This window comes from Lissotriton helveticus, chromosome 7 (assembly GCF_964261635.1).
Source record: "Lissotriton helveticus chromosome 7, aLisHel1.1, whole genome shotgun sequence".
Lineage (NCBI taxonomy): Eukaryota > Metazoa > Chordata > Amphibia > Caudata > Salamandridae > Lissotriton > Lissotriton helveticus.
Window position 1 is genome coordinate 1,459,119,165 of NC_136068.1, and position 21,694 is coordinate 1,459,140,858.

Genomic DNA, 21,694 nt, shown 5'->3' on the forward strand with positions numbered 1-21,694 from the left:
AAGCCTAAATAGTGTATCATTTACGACCCTTAATCCTAAACCCTAACCCTAAACCTTAAAACACTACCCTACACGCCCCTTAACCCTAAGCCCTAAACCTAAAGCCTAAAAAACTACCAGATCTGAGCCTTAACCCTAAGCCCTAAAAGCCCTAACCCAAATGTCTAAAACACTATCATATCCGACCCTTAACCCTAAGCCCTAAAAGCCCTAACCCAAATGTCTAAAACACTACCATATCCGACCCTTATCCCTAAGCCCTAAAAGCCCTAAACCAAATGTCTAAAACACTACTGTATCCGACCCTAAGCCCTAACCCCTAATACACAACTATATACTACTATTAACCCTAGGCCATAAAGCCTAAAACCCTGCCCCTCCACTACACTCCCCATCAACTACCTAAAAGCCTAAAATACTACGGGTACATCGTCATACTTACCTGTCTCGTGGTTCCAGCGTTGTCTCTCGTATGCGTTGTAAACGCCCGCGATCTAATGGCGCCTCCAATGTAATGGCGTGCGTAGTAAACACACGCGTTGTAACGTCGCATGCGTTGTGACGCCACGCGACGTAAACGCATGCAATGTGACGCATGCGTTGCTTTGGTCGTTAGCCGTTGGGAATGGGTGAAGTGACATGCTGATTGGCGTGTAGCCACATGCCTTACATGGCTTACATCCGCATCACCTATTGCTATCTTTAGCTGTGACGCTTAGCACTGAAGCATGCCAGGCCATCGAGGCCAGTGATAGGATTCCTCCAACCCTGGTTATCTCTCCCTGACCTTCGTGACCCTGCACCAGCCATCAGACAGAGACTGTTGCTGGACACAAAGACGTTCAGCATTCTTAGGTTGAGCATTTGAGAACTCTTGTATATCCTTTAGTATATACTTATATGTGTATGTACTTTGTGGGCTCTGGAGATCAGCACTAGGACTTGTCTGCTTCCGCTTAGAACTTTTCTATCTGTTCAACTGCCTGTATTTAACTGTCTTGTTAGAAAACGACCAGCAGAGGTCAGTAAAATACCAGAATCACTTAAGCATTCTCTAGATTCCAGTCCATAGAAATTGTCTTCCATGAGCACCCATAGACAATAATATTGTTTTCAAATCTTGTGTTTTCAGTGATTTGACCACCGAAGGCCCTGATTTTATATTAAAAATATAGCTTTGGACTATACCATTTCCCGCTGAAAGGCAATATTTCTATCCATGTGTTCCCATACCTGGCGTGTCACGCAGTTTGGTGCTTATTTTCCCTTCATGTTAAAGAACAGTAGATGTTACAGCAACCTGGCTAATGTGCAGCATAGCTAAATACATATAAGGTCCCAAAGGCGAACCGACTGCAGTGCATATGCTTGGTTTTTTATACTGGTGAGGCAAAGTCATTATTATTTATTTTTGATTAATAAAAGTTAACTAGCAACATGTTTCACCATTACTTGTATGTGTGTACATGTTAATTTACATTTAAATATAGTGAAACAAGTGATTTATATGTTTTGATTTAGCAATAGTTGGGAAAATTGCATCTTAACATTGACATGAGTGGGCCTTGGTGCCTGACTCCATTTTAAAGTATTCTAATCTCAAAAGGAGCATAGAGGGAATAAGAGGCTACGGGTTGCCCTCCATTCAAAAAATCACAAATCCACAAAAACCCGGTCTCTAAGGCAGTATAATTTTCATAGAATAGTATTTGTCACTATGAGTTTTCTACTCTGCACAATATGTGTATATTTACAAATTCTATTTCTACACAGACCCCCAATTCTTATTCTCTTATAGAGTGGTCTTGTGACACTTTCCCTGCCTACTTTTTCTAAACAAACAGTCTCCAAGAAGGTAAATAGTGACTGAAAGCTTAACTATATTCAATTCACCTAGCTACCACCCAATGATAGCAAAAAAATGTGTGAAGGACAAAATGACACCTCACGGGCGCACCACTACTGGGGTAACTGGTAGGTACTCACCAGATAAACCCACTATTCTCATCATTGGTAGTCATTTTGTCCAAAGAAAAAGTGTCCAAACAAAACAAATAATGTGTTAGTGCAGTAGAGTGAGGAGCGATAACACTCCACACAAGTGACAAGAAGTGATTAAAAATGAGGGTAACACTTGTTTTAGAATTACTTTATTATTACTAAGTGTCTACTGTCAAGAATAAAAATAAGCTGATACCTAACCGTGCATACCAATGTTACATGCCAACATGTTTCTTTGCCTTGAAAATTGCTGCAAATTCTCCAGGGCCAGCCACTTCGTCACAGCACCAGTGTTGGACCCACCATTCAAGTCGACTGTCGATTGAGAAAAGTACAAAAATACACTGTGTTACAAATAGTCTCCTCCCATCATAAACAATATTTTACCAAGGTAAAAACAATAGAGGTTTATTTACCCTCACTAAGCTTATGTCTCTCGTACCAGCTTATGAGGTGGGAACCAGCAACAAAACTCCTCTTGTGAGTCCTCCTTTTGATTGACCCTTCAGACGTTACAGCAATCTAGACCCATATCACCAAAGGGAAAGGGAGGTATTTTTTGAAAAACTGGAAGGCACTTATGTACGAGCTACAACATTTATAACAAACTCGCAATCTGTTATTTTAGCGTTTGACCTTGGCCCTTAGGAAAAACCCAAAAATCCCCTGTTACGTTCTTGTTGTTTTTGCGGTTAAAGTTTTAAATGCGCAAGAGGTCCTGCCACGTACATTATTAAAAAGGGGACCTTGTTTCCCCCCTGACCTGCATCTAGTACACAGCGGGAAGGCAAGGCTATTGTAACAAGCTTTTGGTAAAATTGCTGCATCCTAACTTTTACCGACTGCTTACGTTAAAAAGGAAACCAAGCAACCGGCCACCCTACTCCTTACCGACTGGGGCCTCACGGAGCGTGGCGTCTCATTCCTGAACTTCACCACTGCCGTGCTCCCGGATAAAAGGTTTTCTAATGAGCGGTCAAACAGAATCACGTGATACGCGATTGTGCGTGCCCGCCATCTTTGAGGAGTAAAGTTTTTATTAAAATTGCCTCAGCACAATTCCACGCATAACCTTATTGTGCATCTACATCATTTTCAAACCACAACCCCATCACGTCCCAGATTGGGAAATATAGGTCACGTAATGTCACATAAAAAAACCAAACACCACCCGAGGCCGCCATCTTTTAACGGGTGACCTTCCTTCTTAGACTTAACTCGTTGTATAAAAAGGGCCATATGGTCTCAAGCATAGCGTTATGTTATGCAGGCGCCATCTTAAAACGGGCAACTGTTTCTTTTTATACAGCAAAAAAGTCATAATGCTTCCTCATATTTTCATTTTTTTACATGAATGCCAGCGAATAGGGGTGTAAATTAAATTCATATGAAATTTATGCTGGGACAAAAAACTAAACAGAAGGAATAAACCTTGGTTTACTTATGGGGTTCAAAAAGCCGCCAAACTTTATTACACAACATAGATATTTTATCATACTCCTCAAAGAGTTCCAACTAGAGTCATATATGGTAATCATCAGGATAATTACTTATGATTACTAGCAGTCATTTTTAGCCAGTTTAAGTCAATATCTCTTATGTCTAAGGTGTTGTTTATGTCTACCAACACTAAATACAGGTTCTGTGTCTCAAGTCCCTATAGGATCTTAACCTCTGTAGCATCAAGTTTTGTCAATTCCTAAATTGCCACAAGATGAGGCATTATAAGGAACTTATACAGCACCCATCACTGATACCAAAAGCTTGGTAATTTTCGCAACAAGGGGTTGGTATGCGTAGCACATAATGCTAGATGTTAGAGGAAGGGTTAACCAACCTTATTCCACTCGATAATATCGTTGAGTCCTTGTTGGTCACTCCTTTCTTGAAAGATCCACCGTGCTTTCTTCGTTAGTAGGATCTTGTTCACATTTTGTGGATTGCCCAAAATATTTTCTAGGACAACCCACGAAAAATTATGCTTTTCAGTATGGCAATGCTGTACCAGTTTAGTGGTCAATGTTTTCGCTTTTATGGTACTCAAATGTTCTTGTATTCTGGTCTTATTTTTTCTGGACGTAAGCCCTATATATTGAAGACCGCATTGACAGAGTAATCTATATACGACATGAGTCGTATTACAATTACTAAAGTGGTTAAGAAACCACTCCCTCCCTGATTTTAAAGTTACACTCGTGGTTTTTTTAGTCAGCGGACACACAGAACAAGAGCCACAGGGGAAATGTCCATTAGGAACGGTGGTCACATTCGATTTCAGGGTGGATGGAACACGAGTGTGGATCAATCTGTCCTTAATGTTGCTAGATCTTTTAAAGGCAAACCTAGGTGGTGGCATCTTAAAGTCATTGTTTGATTATATATCCCAATGTTTTCAAATAGACTGCTCGATCTTAGTCGACAATGGATCAAAGGTTATGACTATAGGAACACACGCGTCTCTTTCTTTTACATTTTTCTCTAGAAGGACACTTCTGGGTGTACTCAAAGCTCTCTTTTTGCGTGTTTTATAACTTTCAAGGGATATTTTCTCTGCTGTAACTTAAGTGTGAGTCCCTGGGATTGCTCCATATAGTCTTTAGTCGATGAACAGTTCCGCCTGTAACGCAAAAATTGACCCACCGGGAGGTTGTCCCTTAATGCTCTTGGATGATAGGAATCATAGAGTAAAAGTGAATTTCTATTGGTGGGTTTTTGATGCACGCGTGTGGTGATTGTCCCTTCCTTACTTTCCATAACTAGATCCAAATATATAGCAGTATTGTGACTATAGCACCAAGTAAATCTCAAGCTGGGATCCTGCTGGTTAAGCCAATTCAAGAATTCCAACAGCACTTCTACAGTTCCTGTCCAACTGCAGAGCACGTCGTCTATGTACCTCTTCCATAGGCGGAGATTCCTCTGGAAGGGATTGGTGGATTGATAGACGACGTGCTCCTCAAATTGTCCGACATAAATACATGCCAGACTAGGTGTCATTGTAGCACCCATTGAAGTTCCTGTGGTTTGTAGGTACAGGTTATCTTTATAGCTGAAGTAGTTCCTGGTTAGAGCTAGTTCGACACATTGCATCACAAATTATTGGGGAGCATCATAGAACCACTCTTGTTCCCCCAGTGCGTGTGCTGCTGCCACCAGCGTAGCGTCCTGGGGGATACAAGTGTAAAGTGATTCTATGTCAATCGTTACAAAAAATTCATGCTCACAATCAAATTGCATGCCATCCAAAATATTCAAAACTTCTGTGGTATCTTTAACAAAGGATTGTTGGCTGATAACAGATTCATGGAGAAAAAAACAGCATATTGGGAGAGGGGCTCTAACACAGATTGTATCCCCGATACGATTGGTCGTCCGGGCGGTGTGCGTGTTGGTTTGTGAATTTTAGGAAGTATGTAAAAGGCAGGAGTCCTGATCAATCAAAAAATAAAAGGATTACAACACAACCTTGAGAGGTACACCCACGAATGGGCATTCCCCTATGTGAATGACGGCTATTACCAACCAGGCCCCCAACAGCAGAACATAGGTGGACGCCAAAGGGGGAGAGGTGGTAGACAACATTTAGATGTACCCCGTATAACTGGACATTTGACAACACCTCCAGTGAAGAAGAGGAAGAAGGCCCTCAAGGAAACAGGGTGAGGTTCAATCAACAAGACCGTGATAACGAGGACCTGGGTGTTCTCTTGAGGTCTTTTTTAGGACGAGGACAGAGGGGGAGGACAGACAGGAAGAGGCCGAGGGAGGGTCAACCAGCCCCTACATTGGCAATCCTTCTCCCCAAGAGTGACCCGCAGTCGTGGTCGCAATCAGACGTAGTGAGTATTGTGGTAAATCTCTCTGACCATATTTTGACTGAGAGTGAAGAGAGGGTCTTAAATAAGGGACTCGGGTTTGTTCCTACACCCACACATGATTCATTCAAATGTAGGGTGGAATTCAATGCGACCATGCGTAGGATTAAGCTCAAGAAATATTTTGCTAATAAACCACAGTTAAGTGTGAGATTTTTTGGCTCCAATTTGAGAAAACCTTCATCATTTTGCCCCCCACTGAACACAGTAGGTCCGGAAGTGGCTGTTTTTAAAAGTAAAGTTTTGCAAGATATTGTTAGTCTTGAAACACAGCATAATAGATCTAGTTACAAAAACATGACTAAAGAAGATTGGACCGCAGTCAAGAGTTTACAGAACAACCACGACCTAACCATAAAGTCGGCTGATAAGGGCGGGGCGTTGGTTGTTCTGAACTCAAGAGACTATGATGATGAGGTGAATAGACTTCTGGGAGTTCGTACCAACTACAGGCCCCTTAGTCGTGACCCTGTACAAGAATTAATTAAAATCATAAGGGAGATGGTGAGCAGAGCGAAAGAAAATAGATGGATAACAGTAAAGGAGGCAGAGTTTTTGGTGAATGAGAATCCCAGGACTCCTGCCTTTTACATACTTCCTAAAATTCACAAACCAACACGTCCACCCCCGGACGACCGATCATATCGGGGATACAATCTGTGTTAGAGCCCCTCTCTCAATATGCTGATTTTTTTTTCCGTGAATCTGATATCAACCAACAATCCTTTGTTAAAGATACCACAGAAGTTTTGAATATTTTGGAGGGCATGCAATTTGATTGTGAGCATGAATTTTTTGTAACGATTGACATAGAATCACTTTACTCTTGTATCCCCCAGGACGCTACGCTGGTGGCAGCAGCACACGCAGTGGGGGAACAAGAGTGGTTCTATGATGCTCCCCAATCATTTGTGATGCAATGTGTCAAACTAGCTCTAATCAGGAACTACTTCAGCTATAAAGATAACCTGTACCTAAAAACCACAGGTACTTCAATGGGTGCTACAATGGCAGCTAGTCTGGCATGTATTTAAGTCGGACAATTTGAGGAACACGTCGTCTATCAATCCACCAATACCTTTGAGAGGAATCTCCGCCTCTGGAAGAGGTACGTAGACGACGTGTTCTGCATTGGGACAGGAACTGAAGAAGTGCTGTTGGAATTCTTGAATTGGCTTAACCAGCAGGATCTCAGCTTGAGATTTACTTGGTCCTATAGTCACAATACTGCTATATATTTGGATCTAGTTATGGAAACTAAGGAAGGGACAATCACCACACGCGTGCATCAAAAACCCACCAATAGAAATTCACTTTTGCTCTATGATTCCTATCATCCAAGAGCATTATGGGACAACCTCCCGGTGGGTAAATTTTTGCGTTACAGGCGGAACTGTTCCTCGACTAAAGACAATATGGAGCAATCCCAGGGACTCACACTTAAGTTACAGCAGAGAAAATATCCCTTGAAAGTTATAAAAAACGCCAAAAAGAGAGCTTTTAGTACTCCCAGAAGTGTCCTTCTAGAGAAAAATGTAAAAGAAAGAGACGAGTGTGTTCCTATAGTCATGACCTTTGATCCATTGTCAACTAAGATCAGGCAGTCTATTCGAAAACATTGGGCTATATTATCAAACAATGACTTTAAGATGCCACCACCTAAGTTTGCCTTTAAAAGATCTAGCAACCTTAAGGACAGATTGGTCCACACTCGAGTTCCATCCACCCTGAAATCGGATGTGACCACCGTTCCTAATGGACCTTTCCCCTGTGACTCTTATTCTGTGTGTCCCCCGACTAAAAAAAACACAAGTGTAACTTTAAAATCAGGGAAGGAGTGGTTTCTTAACCACTTTAGTAATTGTAATACGACTCATGTCGTACATAGTTTACACTGTGAATGCGATCTTCAATATATAGGGCTTACGTCCAGAAAAATTAAGACCAGAATACAACAACATTTGAGTACCATAAAAGCGGGAACATTGACCACTAAACTGGTACAACATTGCCATACTGAAAAGCATATTTTTCGTGGGTGGTCCTAGAAAAGATTTTGGGCAATCCGCAAAATGTGGACAAGATCCTACTATCAAAGGAAGCACAATGGATCTTTCAAGAAAGGAGTGGCCAACAAGGACTCAACGAGATTATCGAGTGGAATAAGGTTGGTTAACCCTTCCTCTAACATCTAGCATTATGTGCTACGCATACCAACCCCTTGTTGCGAATATTACCAAGCTTTTGGTATCAGTGATGGGTGCTGTATAAGTTCCTTATAATGCCTCATGTTGTGGCAATTTATGACAAGACGAAACTTGATGCTACTGGGGTTAAGATCCTATAGGCACTTCAGACCCTGAATCTGTATTTAGTGTTGGTAGACATAAACAACACCTTAGACATAAGAGATATTGACTTAAAATGACTAAAATGACTGATAGTAATCATAAGTAATTATCCTGATGATTACCATATATGACTCTAGTGGGAACTTTTTGAGGAGTATGATAAAATATCTATTTTGTGTAATAAAGTTTGGTGGCTTTTTGAACCCAATAAGTAAACCGAGGTGTATTCCTTCCGTTTAGTTTTTTGTCCCAGCATAAATGTCATAGAAATTTCATTTACACCCCTATTAGCTGGCTTTCATGTAAAAAAGATGAAAATATGAGGAAGCATTATGACTTTTTTGCTGTATAGAAAGACAGTTGCCCGTTTTAAGATGGCGCCTGCGTAACATAACGCTATGCTTGAGACCATATGGCCCTTTTTTTACAACGAGTTAAGTCTAAGAAGGAAGGTCACCCGTTAAAAGATGGGGGACTCGGGCGGTGTTCGTTTTTTTATGTGACATTACGTGACCTATATTTTCCAATCTGGGACGTGATGGGGTTGTGGTTTGAAAATGTTGTAGATGCACAATAAGGTTATGTGTGGAATTGTGCAAACCTAGCAAATCTGATGTAACTGAGGCAATTTTAATAAAAACTTTACTCCTCAAAGATGGCGGGCACGCACGATCGCGTATCACGTGATTCTGTGTGATCGCCCATTTGGAAACCTTTTATTCTAGAGCACGGCAGTGGTGAAGTTCAGGAGGAGACGCCACGCTCCGTGAGGCCCCAGTCGGTAAGGAGTAAGGTGGCCATTTGGTTGGTTTCGTTTTTAACGTAAGCAGTCGGTTAAAGTTAGGATGCAGCAATTTTACCAAAAGCTTGTTACAATAGCCTTGCCTTCCCGCTGTGTACTAGATGCAGGTCAGGGGGGTAACAAGGTCCCCTTTGTGATAATGTACGTGGCAGGAACTCTTGGGCATTTAAAACTTTAACCGCAAAAACAACAAGAACGTAACAGGGGATTTTTTGGTTTTTACTAAGGGCCATGGCTAGACAATTAACTTTGAGGCAATACACTAAAATAACAGATTGCCAGTTTGTTATAAATGTTGTAGCTCGTACATAAGTGCCTTCCAGTTTTTCAAAAAATAACTCCCTTTCCCTTTGGTGATATGGGTCTAGATTGACGTAACGTCTGAAGGGTCAATCAAAAGGAGGACTCACAAGAGGAGTTTTGTTGCTGGTTCCCACCTCATAAGCTGGTACGAGAGACAAAAGCTTAGTGAGGGTAAATATAACTCTACTGTTTTTACCTTGGTAAAATATTATGTATGATGTGAGGAGACTATTTGTAACACAGTGTATTTTTGTACCTTTCTCAATCGACAGTTGACTTGAATGGTGTGTCCAACACTGGTGCTGTGACGAAGTGTCTGGCCCTGAAGAATTCGCCACAATTTTCAAGGCAAAGAAACATGTTGGCATGTAGCATTGGTATGCATGGTTAGCTACCAGCTAATTTTTATTCTTGACAGTAGACACTTAGTAATTAATCAAGTAATTGTAAAACAAGTGTTACCATCATTTTAAATCACTTCATGTCACTCGTGTGGAGTGTTATCGCTCATCAATCTACTGATCTAACACATTATTTGTTTTGTTTGGACACTTTTTCTTTGGACAAAATGACTGCCAATGATGAGAATAGCGGGCCTATTTGGTGAGTACCTACCAGTTACCCCAGTGGTTGTGCACCCATGAGGTGTCATTTTGTCCTTCACACATTTTCTTGCTATCATTGGGTGGTAGCTAGGTGAATTGAATATAGTTCAGCTTTCAGTCACTATTTACCTTCTTGGAGACTGTTTGTTGAGAAATGTCTTTTTAGAAAAAGTAGGCAGGGAAAGTGTCACAAGACCACTCTATAAGAGAATAAGAATAGGGGGTCTGTGTAGAAATAGAATTTGTAAATATACACATATTGTGTAGAGTAGAAAACTCATAGTGACATATACTTTTCTTTAAAAAATATACTGTCTTAGAGACCGGGTTTTTGTGGATTTGTGTCCATTTTAAAGTAAACATTGTGTTTCTGCTCGATGCGCTTATCTTTCCTTTTTGTTTCAGGCACCAGAGTCACTGTGTTCTTATTAAAAAATATATTTTCTGTTAGCTTGTTTTGTGAATGTCATGTTTGTTGCAATTAATTTGTTGGGCATTGGATGATTCTGAGCACCTCCATGGGATAGGAAGCAGAGGAGGTATATACTTCTTTGCGAGATATCGATGCTGCAATAATACTAAGAATCCAAGAAGGGATTGATTGGACAGCATATTTTGGATTTTTTTTTGCTTATTCAAGTATCAGGCTATAAATACAACCCCGCCAGATAATTTCATATCAACACAGTGCTCAGAAAGTTCATTCATAGGTCTTTTGCGGCACTCACTTCACCCAGCACAGACTTCAGAAGGCCAAGCTACTACCAGACTTATCACAGTCTCGAGCTGCACATATATTTCCTGCATAATGATGTTTTGGATCGTACTACTTAATTCAACGACTGAGGTTATTTCTTCCTGATTGTGCCAAATTCGACGTCATTTTTGCCTAACTTTATCTCAACTACACAACCTTGAGGAAATCTTCAGATGAAACATGTTTTGGCTGCCTATCTGTAAAGAACAATGTACTTCTACTGAACTACTATGTGTCTGTGCAGAGAATAAAGCACCTTCAACATTGCAAATTCTGGTCCAAGAAGATTGTTATATTGAACATCTGCTTCAATCATGGACTGTGTGTGTGGGTGCTTCAGTTTTTCTACTGAATACTGCCGACTTCTTTACGAGCAAAATTAAGACCATTCAAGACTCGTTTCTGGCTGTGGGGGTAGGTGGACTCCCCGAGGTCAGCATTTTGTCTGGCCCAGTAACTAAGGGGGAGCCCATTCTATCGGAATTTCCCCCCTTGTCGGTTGCTACATCTTTAGATATTATATCAAAACTAAAGTCAGGGTCCCCGCGGGATCCGTGTCCAGCAATATTTTTGGCGAGAATGGCGGGAGTAGTGAATCCCATTATTAACCCCGTGCTGAATCTGTCGCACAGTTCTGGAGTGGTCCCTCCTGCCTGGAAGCAGGAGTTAGTTATACCATTATTGAAAAAGCCCAATCTGGACCCGGCGGTGTATGCCAACTATAGGCCGATCTCCCTTCTGCCAGCCCTTGCCAAAGTAGTTGAGAAACATGTACAGGTTTCCCTTTCCAGTTTCCTTGAGAACAACAACCTCCTTCACAGCACGCAGTCAGGCTTTCGTACCAACTTGAGCACTGAGACTGCGCTGCTGGAAGTTACAGAAGTCATCAAAGAGGTACTGGATGCAGGTGGCAAGGCTATGCTGGTAATGCTCGACCTATCAGCGGCATTTGACACCGTCCCCCATGAGGGTCTCCTTGCTAGACTTAATGAGATCGGTCTGCGGGGGACAGTGTAAAACTGGTTCAGATCTTTTCTAGCTGGCCAGTGTCAGACGGGCCCCCCCTTTTTCCGCCGTGGTGCCACCATTAGAGGTGGGAGTCCCGCAGGGGTCTATTTTGAGCCCGACCCTTTTTAATATCTTTATGACCCCTCTGGCAGCACTGGCGGAGTCTTTTGGGGCCCAGATCTTGTCATATGCCGACGACACGCAGCTCCTTTTCACGTGTGGAAAGGGGGCTGATTTTGATGGGGAGAATATTAGAGGCTGCCTTGGGGCTGTGTTTAAATGGTTCCAGCAACACAGCCTCAAGTGCAATTCGGACAAATCCGAAGTGCTTTTCTTTGGCTGCCGGTCGGATCCCATCTGGCAGGCCTGGTTGCCTCAGAATATGTTTCCGCCTTCGGCTGCCTCTACAATGGCCAAGAACCTGGGGATAAAGATTGATAATGATCTGTCTATGAAGCCCCAGATTCTTGGCCTCACAGGGAGATGCTTTGGCATTCTCAAGATGCTTCGTAAATTTCTCCCTCTTCTCTCGCTGTCTTACAGAAAAACCACGGTTCAGGCGCTCATTGGATCGCGCCTTGACTACGTGAACATTCTGTACTTGGGTATGCCAGAATATCTTCTTCAGCGGGGAACATCGTTTACGACGCGGTTTTTACACCGCAGTGCCTTTACCCCGCAGCTATTACAACGCAAGTCGTTACCACGACTTGCGCTGGATGGCGCTGTGGGATAAGGAATCTTGCAATTTTATATTCCAACACTTTCCCTACTGTTACGGGGACTGGTGTTGGAATATAAAATTATAAGATTCCTAAATCCACGCCCTCCAACGCAAGTCGTTGTAACGACTTGCTTTGAAAGACTTGCGTGGTAAAGGCATGCGTTGTTACAACATGCGTTGTAACAACGTACATCCTTCTTCAGTGCCTGCAGATAGTTCAGAACTCTGCGGCACGTGCCATCTTTGGATTCCATCGTCACACCAGGGTTTCTGATCTGCTGCAGACTTTGCACTGGCTGCCCATTCGAAAACGTATCGTTTTCAAGGCTCTCACTTTGGCCTTCAAAGCTCTTCATTTGTCCGGGGCCAAGTACATTCAAAGACGGATGGCCTTTTACCATCCTACTAGATCATTGAGGTCAGAGTCGTTGGCCCTGGCCTCGGTCCCGATCATAAGAAGAGTGAGGGTTGGCGGTCGGTCTTTCAGGCGCTTAGCGCCCCTACTGTGGAATACTCTGCCGGTCAGTCTCCGAAGGAATCCTTTCCTGTTGGCTTTCAGGAAAGATCCGAAATCATGGTTGTTCGCTCAGTAGTTTTTCTTTCCCTCTTGTCTCTGTCCCATGCTCGTTTTGGGTTAAAAGCGCCGGGACACTCTCCGGAGTAGCCGAGCGCTATACAAAACACACCATAACATTTAACTTTTAACATAATCAGGATTCCTGTGTTCCAGCCACAAGACCGCAGGTGGCGGGGTCCATTACTAAATAAGCACCACGAAAAAAGGGAAGAAATAATTGTATGTTCTTAGCAACAACATAGCCTTAACATTACTGTGCAACTGTCTATATGCGGGGTTGGATGGCTTAGCCACAGTCGTTTTCTTTCTGTCTATAAAGATGATATTCAGAAGTTTTTTTCCAGCTGAAATTCAAAATGGGATCTTTGTAATGCAAATGTGTTCCCCAGTAATGCAAATCATTCAAAAACTGCAGAATAACAGCTTCTATGCAAAATTAGAATAGTGTGAGTTCCTGCCATTTCCATAGAAGGGATAACATTAGATGAACCCCAAGTACAGGTGCTTCTGGTGTTGCCAACTCTCACTATGGCAAGAAAGTCCATACAAGTGATGTACCAAAACAGACCAGGCATTCCCAGCACTGTTTTTTATGGATGATCATGACTGGACCAGCTGTGAGAGCTGCCTTGCCTCAGAGACATAAGTCTATGGTACAACTTATTCTGGTAATCTTCTGATCTCACAAGTTATCAGACTCAGAAAAGAACTGTTCCACCCTCTGCCTTTTTCGACAAAGAGTTCTAAGCCATGAAGGATGCCTGGTTTCAGCAGAAAATGTCTCCAAGCAACACAGTTTCAGTGAGACACAGTCTCAAACAGGTGAACATAATGAAAAACTAAATATTATGAAATACTGTGAAAGTTTGGAAATTTCACATAACATGAAGTTTGTGAATGTGGGATATTCTTTACAAAAAATTTAGATTTTTCTCAGACCTTGTTTCAATACATTCCTATAAGGTCATATGTCAACTAAGAGGTCAATACATACCAGTACGAAAGGTGCCTACAGCAGCAATACTAATGGAAATTATATTATTAACATACACTGTTGGACAACACAGTCTTCCTTCACTTATAGTAGTCTGTCTGGGAGACACAATTTGTGTACCATTTCTGGGAGACCTCTTGTAAATAGATAGAAATTACTTTATGTCTATCCAGAGCCTACTCAGCAAGAGTGATGGCTTAACCAAAAAATTCAAAAATGTATTTGGAATTTTTGTGGACGAACAGAAAGAATGGATGAAACATATTTGGCTGTAGTAAGTTAAGAAGTACCCCAATGAAGGGAACACAACGTACATCACAACATCGCTGTATGTCTGTCCCTGCTAACCTCTGAGAAAAATTGGTAAAGCTGGCTTGCTGCATTTCACAGTTACTATTCTTCTTTCCACCAGTAATTGTGGATGGTGAACCAGAGTATGAAGTCTGTTCCCCGTTAGACTCAATGGTAGACAGGTGATGTGGTGCCACTCAAGCTACTTCATACCTCATCATCACTGGTGTCTATGTTTTTAAGTGACACACCAGTCGAATGACTAACACACACATGCTGCAGTCCAAAATGATGCGTTCTCACCTATATATTGGGAGTGCGAGCATGCGCTCATGGAATGTGGGATGTATGTACAAGTATACAACAATTCCCAGTTTCACCTGCTAAGGGCTTGTATCCAACATACTGCATGTCATTGTCTCGCCGTGAGCTCCTGTCTGGACTGCAGGGGAATCCTGTGTAGCCTGTAACATCTTCTTGGGTTTGCATCTATCCTGCAGAACTGAAGATCGTTCTAGTTCATAAAGGGCTCATGTGCAGATTCTGATGGCCTTTTTCTAGTGAGTGGAGAGTAGCTATCCCGCATCTGAGAGCTTTGCTTCTGCCTTCTTTGGATTCATGTCCAGCATCTAAGGTTTCATTGCAACTTGATCAGCATACATACCGTGCCAAGTTCCGTACTACATTTAGTTTTAGGTTGCATAATTATCACTTTGGGGCATATTTACAACAGAATGGTAAAGTATGGCATCAGGCAAAAATTATTAATCCCACGCTTTGCCATTCTGAAAATACAGCACCGTATTCATGTTTCCCCTGGTGCTAAATGTAGCTGATTAACTTGAAGGGATGTTCCACAGTGACATTTAATATGATAGGAAGACCCTTGATACAAAGTTCTTTGTCGCCTCAGCCATCTCAGACACCCTCATCAGCTGTGAGACCGGAGGCCGCGGAAAGATCCTGCTGGACTTCTCTCACCTCTTCAAAGATCAAGGCCAACTAAAAAGAGCTCCAATGTCTCTCCACATCAGCACGTTCAATAAAGTCTGTAGACCTGGCCACAGGTGGGTCTCGTTCTACCTGCATCTGCAGTCAAGAGCAAGCTATGGAAGCGGGAAGATGCGAGAGTGATCAAGAAGGTGCTGGGCTGACCTTGTGGGTCTCACCCATGGTAGTTGCAAGCAAGCCAAAACTGCCAGTTGGGATCCGCATCTGTGTTGACATGTGGCTATTCAATGGGGTGATCAGCAAAGAGCAGCATTTTCCACTGACTATTCATGACCTGATGGAAAATCTTGATGAATCCAGGTGGCTCTCCCAGATTGGACCTCAATGCAGTCTATCATCAGCTAGAACTTTAGCAGGATTGCCACTATAGAACCACCATCTCGACCCATGCGAGTCTCCACCATTACCGCAGGCTCAACTTTGCCATATAAAATCTGTGGAGAAGGTATTTAAAAATGCCATCTGGACCTTCCTGTCTGGCCTGGAATGAGCCAACAATGTCAGTGATTACATCCTCATACGTGTCCTCACCATGGAAGACCACTGATATTGACTCCCTGCTGCCCTCTAATGGACCTGCAACACTGGCCTTATCCCTAACCCACAGAAGTGCCAATTCCTAAGTCAAGAAGTTTACTTTTATGGCTACATCTTCTCTGGAACAAGGATTGTTGTCAACCCAGAGAAGGGAGTGGACATCAAAGATGCTCTGACCCCCCCATCTCCTGAGCAGAAGTCCATGACTTTCTGAGTCTCACAACATACTGCAGGAGAATAATCCCTAACCTAGCAACCCTAGCGGGTCCTGATTGATTGATTTGATTTGCACATATATAAAGCGCAATGGTTACACTAAAGACAGTGTGTCCCCGCGCTGCGGTACAGTTGCCGAGGTAGTGTTACCCGCCACCACTACCCTACATATCTTGAGGGAAAAGGTGAGTTTTTAAGTTTTTTCTGAAGCGGTTCTCCTAGACCTCCATCCAGAGGTCCACCTGGAGCGCATTCCATTGTTTGGCCGCCAAAAAGCGGAAGGACCAACCCCCCATCCTCGCTCTCTTGCAGGCGGGTACACACACCAGACCCACTCCACCTGATCTTAGCTGACGTGTAGGGACATAGGGGGTCAATAGCTCAGATAGATAGGATGGAGCACTCCCCCGCAGGATCCGATGACAGACACAAAGTGCCTTAAATATGACTCTCTCTCTTATCGGGAGCCAGTGTAGTGCCACCCGAGCTGCCCTAGCAGCAGTCCTTCTAGGGCGCTTCAGAATTAAGCTGGCTGCCGCATTCTGTACTCCCTGCAGACGGAGCATACTCTTGGTCGTCGCACCTAGATAAAGAATGTTACCATAATCCAGGCGCGACGTCACCAAGGCATGTACCATGGTCTTCCTGGCTGCCGTGGGTAGAAGTTCCAGCATTTTCCTCAGGACCTTCAGAACCCCGAAACAGGCGCCTGCCACCCGACTGGTGTGATAGTCAAAAGAGAGGTTCGAGTCTAGCCAAACATCCGTATTTTTGCCTGCACACAGGGCGTTGGTGTCATCCCCAAATTCTGTGGCCACCATGCCGAGGACCAAAATGTCAGAGCCCTGCCCACCACAGGTACCTCCGTCTTGCTGCTATTCAACTTCAGGCAATTCATTGCCATCCATGCAGCCAGTTCTTGCAGGCAAGCCGTGAAGTTGGATGCAGCCATCTCCGGAGCCTGGGTTAGAGAGACCACCAGCTGAGTATCGTCCGCGTAGGATACGACCCTGATCGCAAACCCATCGGCAATCTTCGCTACTAGAGCTACGTAGAAATTGAACAAGGTTGGGGACAGGGTCGATCCCTGTGGCACTCCCTGCCTCAGCTCGATGACTCTAGAGTAGTGATCACCCTGTCTCACCTGGAAGCCGCGCCCAGACAAAAAAGATTTTAGCCAGCTCAGGGCATTACCTGACACCCCTCCCTTTCTCAGGCGTTGCACCAGCCTGTGGTGGGCCACCGTGTCAAAGGCAGCACTTAGATCCAGCAGGTTCAAGGCCGCTGTTTGACATGCTTCCACCATTTGCCTGATGGATTCGATGGCAAAGAGCAGCGCAGATTCAGTGGAATACCGCGTACGGAACCCAGACTGAGTTGGGTGAAGAAGACCGCCTTCCTCAATGCGTGCCGTCAGTTGGTCATTCACCACTTTTTCTGCCACCTTCGCAAAGTATGGCAACATTGAGATTGGTTGTAAATTGTCTAATTGGTCTAGACCAATGTGTGGTTTCTTAGGGAGAGGCAGGACCACAGCTTCCTTCCAGCAGCTGGGTACTCTGCAGGTCCTAAGGATGTCTCCACCAGATGTCTTATGTAGGGTTACAGGCACTCCAAACTCCCTCTCAGCCTTTTCGAAGGTGCCGGGTCCCTGGTAGAGCTGGACTTAATACTGAGGCAGATTTTAATTAGTTGCTCCGGGAGGGGCATCAGAAAGTCCTTCAGCCCTTCTCCCTCCTCCTCAAGTTCACTCTCCTCAGTCCCTTTGTCTCCTATTCTGGCAGATACAGGGAAAGTGGCATGTATTTTCTCCACTTTGTCAGAAAAGAACTCAGCTATCCGATTGCAAAGTTCCTCTGAGCCCACTTAGGGTGCCGTTAAGGTGGTAAGGGAGGATATCTCCTTAAAGACCTTGAATAGCTCCCGAGTAGAGTTACTGGCTGAATCAATTCTCTCCAGGTAGTGAGCAGCTTAGGCCCTTCTAATTAGTGTGTGATATTTCCTAAGTTCCGTTTTGTAACCCTCTTTCCTCTGTTCAGATAAGTCAGCCTTCCACTGCCTTTCCAGCCGTTTACACCCAGCTTTCGCTGCTCTCAAGGCGTCCGAGTACCACGGGGCAGATTTCATAGCTCTTTTCATTTGAGTTACTTTTGCAGGGTGAATACATATATTTAGCAGACTTACCTATGACATTTATTACGGGTAAAACATTCAATCTTTCACTTTTTTGTTATCTCTACTGAAACAACATGGCTTATTGACTCCATGACAGCAGTCTGTCTCTGAAAAATAGTAATCTTGCCCACCCATAAAGTGGGTCAATTACATACCCCCTCCAGGTTCTTACATGCCGCTTTGGCATCTATATTACTATATATAACAAGGGAAACCCAAAGTAGCAATAGGGATGGGACCTTGGGGGTATGCAATATTTAAAAAAAACAGTGGTCCCAAACTTCAATCTCAATTTAAAAGCAAAGATACAAATAGACCAAAATTGGAATCTTTGTTCAATGTCCAGCCGGACATGTTTTAATAATAAATACAATCAGATGTAGCGAAATATCTAACAATTTCTAAGTGGGACACAAGCCTGCGTCCAGCTACCACATATACACAACCATAGAAAAACAAACAAATACAAGGCAAGAGAAAGGTCTGTCAATTAATCCAAAAATTAGAACAGACAATTATTAATTGAATACACTTTCTGTGATTTTCACAATAGAGGAGTATACAAATCATCAAGTGTCGACGACGTTTCAGCATCTGTGCCACCAGGATGGCCCCCCTGAACTAGGGCATTACTGAAAAGATCGTGCGAGAAGCCCCCCAATGTCTGGCTAACTATAGTCCTATTATCAGTATTTTTTCGATTAGATTCAGAATGCATTATTGAAAAAGGGACCAAAGAGTGATCTGTCCAAGTGACAGGTAGAGGGGAATGAACTACGATGTCTTCCTAATTCGCAAACAGGGCGTCCAGCAGATGTCCCTTTATGTGGGTAGGGGTATTAGATCTGAGCTTGAGTTGCAGTGTGTCCATTTCTTGGTAGAGTTCAGTGGCTGTTGTACAGGCTGAGATACATCACAAAAGCCACTGTTGCTTGGGCATGGGGTCAGGAGGAGAAACAAGTCTTCCATGCCATCATGGAAGCCCTGCTGCAAAACACTATCATGGTGTACGTCAACCCTGCCAAAGAGTTGTAACTAGTGGTGGATGTCAGCCCGTCGGACTAGGTTCTGTACTTCTCCAGCATCTTGGGGATCACCAACCAATGCTGATTGCATTCATCAGCATGGCTTTCACAGAAACTGAGAAGTGATACAGTTACATAGAGAAAGAGGTTCTTGCTATCAAGTGAGAGTGCAAATATTTCCACCTGTACCTCTACGGTCACCCCTTCAAAGTACTGGCAATCACAAGCTTTTTATTCCTTTATTACCAGGAACAATACCAATTACCCACTGTGGATTAGGAATTGGGCTCTTCAGCTCCAGAAATTCCAGATCACCGTTGCATACAAAGCAGCTGGCACCAATTAGGCTGACATTCGTGATACCCACATCCATCGCTCGAAACCAGATGCAATCCCGCTGCAGGGATGCATGATTAAGTCAATTGGATCAGGGACATTGAATGCCCCACACAGTACAGCTATCCAACATTGCGGATGGCATCTCCCAGCAAGACTTGAAAACCATGTGGAACATGTGGAAAAAGTTGAGTGTTATGGATCGTGACATGCTCCTGGGAGGGAACCAACCCATGATTCTGCAACAACTGAGACAGAGGATTGTCTACCCTGCCCCCACTAAGGTGCATCCTAAACCAAAAGGCTGGTTCTTGACCACGGACACCGCAGTGGATGAACTGATGGCCACGTACCTATGGTGCCAAGCCAGCGGATCCCAGAAAGGTCACTCCCAATCAACACAGAAGATCCCAGCACGGCCCCTGGACAGACATCAGTGTAGATTTTGGGTCCCTACACGATAGGCATCACATCCTAGTCCTATCAGACTCATACTAGACTAGTTTCAGATATTGGAAGTGCTCCCAGGCACACAAGAAGAGCTCTAAGGTCTTCACTATTTTCAGCCTCTCAACTACACTAAAGAGTGATGAAGGCAAATGGAAAACTTGAAAGGTTGATGAGGACTCTAACTATAGCAATATGGATAGGAGTAGAGCAGCAAAAGAACATTGAGGATGCAATCCACCAGGCATTGGGGGTCTACCGACGCGCCGCACACAGCACTACCCATAGGGCCCCGTAGATAACCTGTGTGGAAGAGCCATACGAGACATCATGCTTCACATAAGCTTGTGGACTCCTGAGCTGCTAGATGAACAAGCTTGCCAGTGTTGGCAAGAGTGGACCAATGCAAAACCCAGTAAGGCCAGGAGAACGAAGAGGTCTGGCATCCGAGAGGGTGACTGGGTGCTGGTGAAAAACCGTGCACAGGGAGTATACACTGTCTCTCTTTTGAAAGACAGCCCCTTTGCATAACCCAGCGACAATGCACGATGGTCACAGCGGCGAGAGGGCAAAAGCGAGATACGAGAAACATCTCTGCATTCCCCAAGTGGCTTCCCAACCAAATGGGTGCCAGCGTAATTCAACACTCTCAACCCCCAACCAAGACCAAGGAGATAAAGATAGCCCCATGGAGACAAGGAAAGCCAGGGACCAGGGAAGCCTCAGTGCCCCATTGGGTAGGTGGTTCGACCACTAGGCAGGGTGAAAGTCTCAAACCCAAGACTTAAGACCCTTGCAGATCTCCAAGTCAAGTAGCCAGGATGGGAGGAGGTGCTCCAGGTATAACCTCAGGCCACATGTCCACCAATCATGGAGTCTGCATGACTATGTATCTGAGTAAGAGATGACACAAGAGACTTGGCCAGTCAAGGGACGGCAACAGCCATGGCCAAGACATTATGGACTCTGCACTGTTAAAGGTAGTGGTTTGTGTTCATATTTTGAAGAAACATTTGGGAGGAATGTAATGCATCGACAGGCACACACCTGGACACAAGGTCAGGGTAACTGCAATAAAGCAGTTGACAGAGCCAGGCACACTGGCACGGCTCTGCAGGCCGAACACAAGGCCCACTAAGTACCCCTGGCACTGTAGGTACACGGAGATTAAGTGATTTACTCATAATCACAGGATGTTGATTCGACACCAAGAGTCGTACCTTTTGCCATAGTTACAAAGTTGCCAGCACTGGCCGTTACTCCACACCCTCTTCCAAGGGTCATGTGCTACCATATTCTGTGAGGTCATTCTCAACAATATTCCAAAACAGAATGTAAGGCATGCGCAGAACATATCTATGACAGAAACTTACTGCTGTGATTTGAAATTTCACCATCTGGACATTTCAAGCAGCTGTAGCAGCAGAGGGGCTGTCCTTTCAGCACATTTTTCCGAAATCCAGGAAAACAGTCATTACTACAAACAGAGCGTGGAGCCTGAGAAGAGAAAATGTTGTGTTATGTTCTCATTTTCATTTGAGTTACTTTTGCAGGGTGAATACATATATTTAGCAGACTTACCTATGACATTTATTACGGGTAAAACATTCAATCTTTCACTTTTTTGTTATCTCTACTGAAACAACATGGCTTATTGAC